This window comes from Benincasa hispida, chromosome 11 (assembly GCF_009727055.1).
Source record: "Benincasa hispida cultivar B227 chromosome 11, ASM972705v1, whole genome shotgun sequence".
NCBI lineage: Eukaryota > Viridiplantae > Streptophyta > Magnoliopsida > Cucurbitales > Cucurbitaceae > Benincasa > Benincasa hispida.
This window is the reverse complement of record NC_052359.1, coordinates 20,009,463-20,016,216: the sequence shown is the minus strand read 5'-3', so window position 1 is coordinate 20,016,216 and position 6,754 is coordinate 20,009,463. Positions and strand designations below refer to the sequence as shown.

The window sequence follows — 6,754 nt, the reverse complement described above, 5'->3', positions numbered from 1 at the left end:
ATCTGCAAAATAGTAAAAAAAAAAAAAAAAAAGTCTAAAAACTTATAAAATCAACCTAAATCACTAAAAGCACACTTTAGACAACTCAAAGATATTTGCTTGCTCATTTTATCCAATTTAAGGCATTCCGGAAAAAAAAAAATCACATAAAGTACTACTTTTACTCAAGAAAAGTACTAAAATAGATAGTAAAAAAATGCACTTTTTGATATCAATCACCTACCGACCCCCACTTCTTCTAGTATCTTTCTTTTAGAAAAAACCACAAAACGAAGGAATCAACGATGGGACATGGTTGATTCGTAGGTTTTCAAATACAATAAAAATGGATTTTCAGGACTAAACAATTATGATATAAAACATTTCTATTTTTTTTTTTTAGTCAACTTAGGAAAGGACATCAATGTCTTCTTAATTAAGTTTGTAATCGTTGAGTATTTTATGAATTTTAAATAAAATTAACAAGGAGCTATTACTACCATTTGTTACCTATCATATTGTAAAGTTTTCTTTCGATAATCTCTACTTCTAAAGAAAATCATTTTCTTCCGATATGTAGATTCAAAATTTTGTTTGATGATCATTTTACTTTTCGTGTTTAGTTTTTGAAAATTAATTTTTAATAGTCACTACTTCTATTGATATTTTATTTGCTTTATTACCTACATTTTAAACATATTTTTAAAAAACAAAACTGAGATTTAAAAAATTGAAAAGATAGTTTTCAAAGGTTTTACTTTGATTTTTAAGATTACAATTCAAATGAATGTTTTTATAGAATGTGCGAACGTTATGAAAGATTTGGGAAAAAAGTATAGCATCATAAACAAAATGGTTATGAAACAAGGTCAAAAGTATTTCTATTGAACCTTTATAACTAAATAAACATATCAAAAATGTATTTTGCCCCATGTAATTTATAGTAGCATATTAATTACCAGAAGAAAGTGAAAGAAAGGTTATATGACACACACTATACCAAGTTACACACGATGTTACAACAGTAGTCCCAAGAACATAAAATAAAACACAAATAAAGAAAAGCAAGAAGGAAACACAAAGTTTAGTAACCTAATTCAATGCAATGTCACCTACATCTAAGGGTTCGAGGAAATATGATTTCACTAATGAGCAGTTAAGCAATTATAATGTTGTACTTATATATAGAAACAAGGCTTCTATAGAGATACACAAACAACACAAGTTAGTGAAAGAATACTTAGATTCTCCCTAAATGTGAGACTCCCTCTCAATGAAAGTTTCGATCTTTCTTGGATTCAAATGAAATCCACTTCACTCGAAAAACTTAAACTCTTCTTAAATATGAGAATCTCTTCTCATGTATAGGGCAATGCTTCAAGATAATCAAAATTAGCAACTCAAGATCTACCCAAAACTTTAAGTTCACAATTGCTCAGATTGACATACTTGCTATTCACAGCAAAACACAAAAAATAGTGCAAATCTTCGTCAAAGTGGTAACACTAAAATGAAGAATGCAAACCCTTAAATATGTACTATCAAAGGGAAGAAATAGACCATTACTATAACCAATCGAGCCCTAGAGAAGGAAAAACTCCTTATGAACAAACATATATAATTTTTTATAAATGGAGAAAATTTCCAGACAAAAACTACACTGCGTGTGAGACATTCATTGGAACGTCACAAGAGACAAGATAAAGAACAAAGTTACCAAGATCCACGAGTCATCCAAAAAAAATATAGCAGACAAAAAACGCACTAACAGAAAGGATAACGTAGAGGAGAAAACAAATATACACATAATAAGGATATTTTAATTATTCTCATTTCTTTTTTCCTTATGGAGTACTATGACATAATCTATATATTAAGATATCCTACTTTTGCTTGGTAACACCAATCCTCATTAAAGCAACATAAGCAATGAGACGATATCCAAGAACCATTGCCACCAATGCAAGAACAGTTGTGGCTTTTCCCTCAACTAGTCCTACTCGTTTTATTACAGGAAACTCTCCAACTTTACAAAGCCCTCCAGAGCTGGAACATTGATAAGTATCATCAACTTTGAACTGAGACATCAGCATAAGCTTGTACGAAAAATAACCAATAGAAAGATACTTAATCCAAGCAATAAACCCAGGCACATTCTGGACAAAGAATCCAGTCGTTATATTGAAAGACAAAGTCAAGACTGATCCAAGTATGGTTGCTGTAGTTTGGTCCATAATAAGGGCACCAAGGGCAAAGCCAAAGCCTTGAAACGCAAAAACATTGAGGAGAATAGTAAACAAAGTGGCCAAGAAGTGTGGAAGAGTTGGTTTTAAGCCTGTCATCCAATACACTATGAGGGTGAAAAGAGTGGGAAGAGCCAGCTCCATGGGCAGGTCATTGGCTGATTTTGACATGAAGTAAGATGAAAGCTTGTACATTCCCGAGGATCTCTCCTTTTCAAGTATCTTTTGTTCTCTTGAGAAGGTGCGGATGGCTTTCACTAGAGGTAACATAGACCAAAAGGATTCTATGGCGTAGAAAAGTCCAATCTACATATATATACATTTACTTTTGGTGTTAGGAACCATATTCAATTTACACATAAAGTTTGATAATTGTGTCAATTAATTAAAACTCTAATTAAACTAATAGGTCTGTCAATTCAAATTTGGAGTTGTGCAATTGTATCAATTTACGTAATCCTTCAGATTTTGTTCGAAAAATAGTTTGAGACTTATTATTGTTTCGATTAAAATTCTAAATTTTCATGAGTGAATTAATTAAGAGTCTTTATTCAAATTACCGTCAAAATTCATCCATGCATCAATTCTTACAAGTCTGTGAGCTTCTTCAAGTGTTAGATTAACTAAATAGATTATTAGAATTGATGCATGAATGATTTTCAAAGAAAATCCTTGAATGAGAGTCTAAATTGATTCATTTATTTAGAAACTTAATGATAAAATCATTAGAGACATGTATTAAAAAGGCTAAAATATAAATAATGTCCTTAAACGGTGTAATTTATGTCAATAATACCCTTAAACTTTCAAAAATACGTTACCATTGGTAATTAGAAGGAATTAGTTAGTATTTTGTTTTAAAACTACCCTTGAACTCTCAAAAGTTTCAAAGATACCCTTCAACTTAAAAAAATAAAAAATAAAAAAATAAAAAGTACCCTTACCATTAGTATATGAATGGACACTATTAAATCCTCGTTTCAAAAATATCTTTAAACTTTCAAAAGTTGTCATTACTTTTAACGATTCAAAACAAGTTTAAAAATTCTTCCACCATTAATTTTGTAATTAATTTATTTGATGTTATTTGAGTTGAAAAAGGACTAATATAAAGTAACAAAAGTATCAATAACAAGAAGAGAATCGAGGGATGGGAGAAATAGGAAATGGGGCAGTAAGAGGATATTGATAAAGGAAAGGGAGGATAAAAATGAAGGAGAATAGAGAAGAGTTAGGTCATTAAATTGAAGTAAGGGAGAGAGAGGAAATAGAAGAGGGAAGTGATGGGGTATAGATATACCATAAAGTCAATTTCTAACTCTGTTTCTCAAAGGTAAGAGTACTAAGATAACTTTTGAATGTTCAGAGTTTGCAATGAGGCATTGACGATTTGTTTGTTCATATACTAATAATAAGAGTATTTTCTTAACTTTTTTTTTAAAGTTTAAGAGTATTTAACTTTTGAAAGTTCGAGGATGTTTTTGAAAAAAAAGTACTTATGATTTCCATCCAAAATTAACACAATAAGGCATTTATGAGCATTTTTTGAAAATTTAAGGATATTTTTTAAACTTTTGAAAGTTCAAAAGGTTATTTGTTAGGTAAAATACAATGTTTAAGCACATGGTTTTTTCTTTTTTTTATAATTTAGCCTATCTTGGGAGAGAAAGTTGAAAGAAATTTGGAGAGAAAAGGGAGAAAAAGATCAAACCTTGTCTTGTAAATGAGAATGATCAGATTGCCACCATAACAATCCATAAAGGAACGCAATAATTAAAGCCTGCATAACCCTTATCACAGAGAAGGATTCATACCTCCTTTCCTTAATTCCTCTTCTCAACAAAACACAGAATTGTTGGCACCAAGTTGTTGGCCAAATCTCAAAGTTGCTGTCTTCATATGATCCATCTTTACACCAATGCTCATCATCACTTTCTTGTAGCTCTGACTTTAACTTTTCAGAGATATTGTTCTTATAGGATGAAACAAGCTTTTGCTTAACTATTGTTGGGTCCTCATTTGGATCATTCATTGACAAACCTGTATGTACCTCACCAATACAAAACATTAGGGTTGATTCATATTGAGTTCTCCAACGATTATATTTTAAATTTGAAGGTAAGACTGACCTAATTTACTTTAATTTGATGATCTTTGTTTCTCATGCCATATTTTTTTAGGAAATTTTTGAAGGCTTGAGGGTAAATTTAAAAGGTAGATTTGAGAAAAAGCCTTACTTCTATTATTCAATCACTTCTATTCTTTTTCTCTATTTTAATATATAAGCTCTAATATATATCACCCCAATACATATTAGTTGGCCTTTCTTAAAAATGTATGGCTAAAATTTTGCCTAACACCGACATAGTCTAATGGTTATAAGTGTCTCTCAAAATTATTCTTTACGAATTCAATTTTTTCTCATATTGGAGTGAATTCTAAGTCATACTCTAGACATCCCCTCAAAAAGATTTTTTAGAATATTCTAGGATGAAATACTTTTTTTATTAGATTTTTTTTACAAAGGTATTGTAATTAAAGTTTGAGGTGGGAAAATCTAACCTCTGACCTCATGGTCGATAGTATAAGTACTATATGGTTGAACACTCTTCTAATTCCATTTTCTAACCGTTGAGCCACATTGATACCAACTGAATGTGAATTATGGTGAATTTAATCAAATATTAAATCAAATATTAATAGTTCAAATATACTGCCAATTTTTGGACTTAATTTTTTTTGGGTAGAAAGTCGACCAAGTGAAAATAATTATTTATTAATTGAGGAGTAAATGTTGGCCTCCTATCTCAAAATCTAAGGCCCCGTTTGATAATACTACCATTTCGTTTTTTTACATTTCAAGTATAATGGTTGAATTCTTAGTCAAATTATAAAAATAAAAATAACTTTTTGAAAACTACTTTATTTAGTTTTCAAATTTTGGCTTAACTTTTAAATAATTGCTAAAAAGTAGATAACAAAAGAAGCAATTTGGAAGTGAAGTATTGTTTATAGACTTAATTTTTTTAAAAAAAAAAACTAAATGGTTACAAATGGGGTTTTAACATTAGCCAAAGGGTAGAATAACATGCTAGCATGCATTTTGGGCTACATCGTTCTTTCTTTCTTTCTTTTCTTTTCTTTTCTTTTTTTTTTTTTTGCATCCATCCAACCATGTGATAAAACACTCTTAGGCGTCGTTTGATTTAAGGTTTTATAAATGCCTAGGAATTAAGGATGTCGGAAATAATAAGCCCATGAATAAGATTGATGGGAATCCATGATGATAGTGTTTCGTTGTGCCATGGAAGTGTTATTGAGATTTTAGAAAATAAATTATTTTTATATTTAATTTGTAAAATTAATCATGAAAATGTTGTAAAATTTTAATATACTAATTAATAAACAATAAATTAGAAAAATTAATTACTAAATAAACAAATAATAATATTAATTAATTAATATTACAAAATATTTTTTAAAATAAAAAATTTATAATATAAAGTTACTTGATTACTAATTTGATGGGATCAATTTGATGAATTTATATAAGTATGATGTATTAATTAATAAAACAACCAATGAATTCTAATTAATCAATGATAAACTAATTAAAATTATTAAAAAATAATATTATATTATATTAATCATAATGATCATTAACTAACTAACAATAATAATTAATTAATTAAATGATAGTTTTATTGCATTAGTTCTTTATAGTTTATTGAAAAATAAGTATGAGTATATATATATATATGTATATATAAAATAATTTATTAAACTAAATAAAAATTAGGAATATATTAAATCGTTTTAATATATATTCAAATTAATTCATTTATTAAATAGGAGTAGTACACTATAATTTAAAATTCAATATAAATTTAAGTTTCATAATAATTTAAAATTCAATATAAATTTATAATATATAAATTTAAGTTTCATATAACAATTAAAATTAATTAATTTTAAAAGTATATAAAATAAAATCATAAATAAATATATTATAAAAGGAGAGAGAGTGAGAAGAAAAAAATTCACCTTTTTGGATGAGAATCATTCGTGGGTATAATCCATGCATAAGAATAGTTTATTACCATGTCAAACCTACAAAACATATATTAAGGGGATGTTTATCCCTTACTAATTTCCAACTTTATTCTTGTCTCAATTCTTCAATCCAAACGACCCTAAGTATATTGATTTAATTAGATATATTAAAACTACCAAAACATTGACAATGAACAAATGGCAATAAAAGGTGGTAAAGGTGGAGTAGCAAGGGGTTGTGATTAGGTAATGAGTAGGTAATAATTGACAATATGAATAGCACCTAATTATTAGGTGCAGCTTAGAGTTTACCTAATATCATGTATCACCTCTTAGTTTTTTTATAAACAGTTCAATTTTGTAAGCAAATGTTTGGGCTGCACAAACATGCCATGTTTTTTTTTTTTAAAAAAAAAAATGTAGAGTAATTAGATACTAGTACAAGAACTTAAAAAACAACTAAACTTATAGAAATCCAA

At 28.1% G+C, this 6,754-nt stretch overlaps 1 pseudogene; it reads right to left on the bottom strand.

The window, feature by feature from the left end:
- Positions 1–1,862: 1,862 nt before the first annotated feature.
- LOC120092072 overlaps positions 1,863–6,754 on the bottom strand; it is a 7,041-nt pseudogene continuing 2,149 nt past the window's right edge.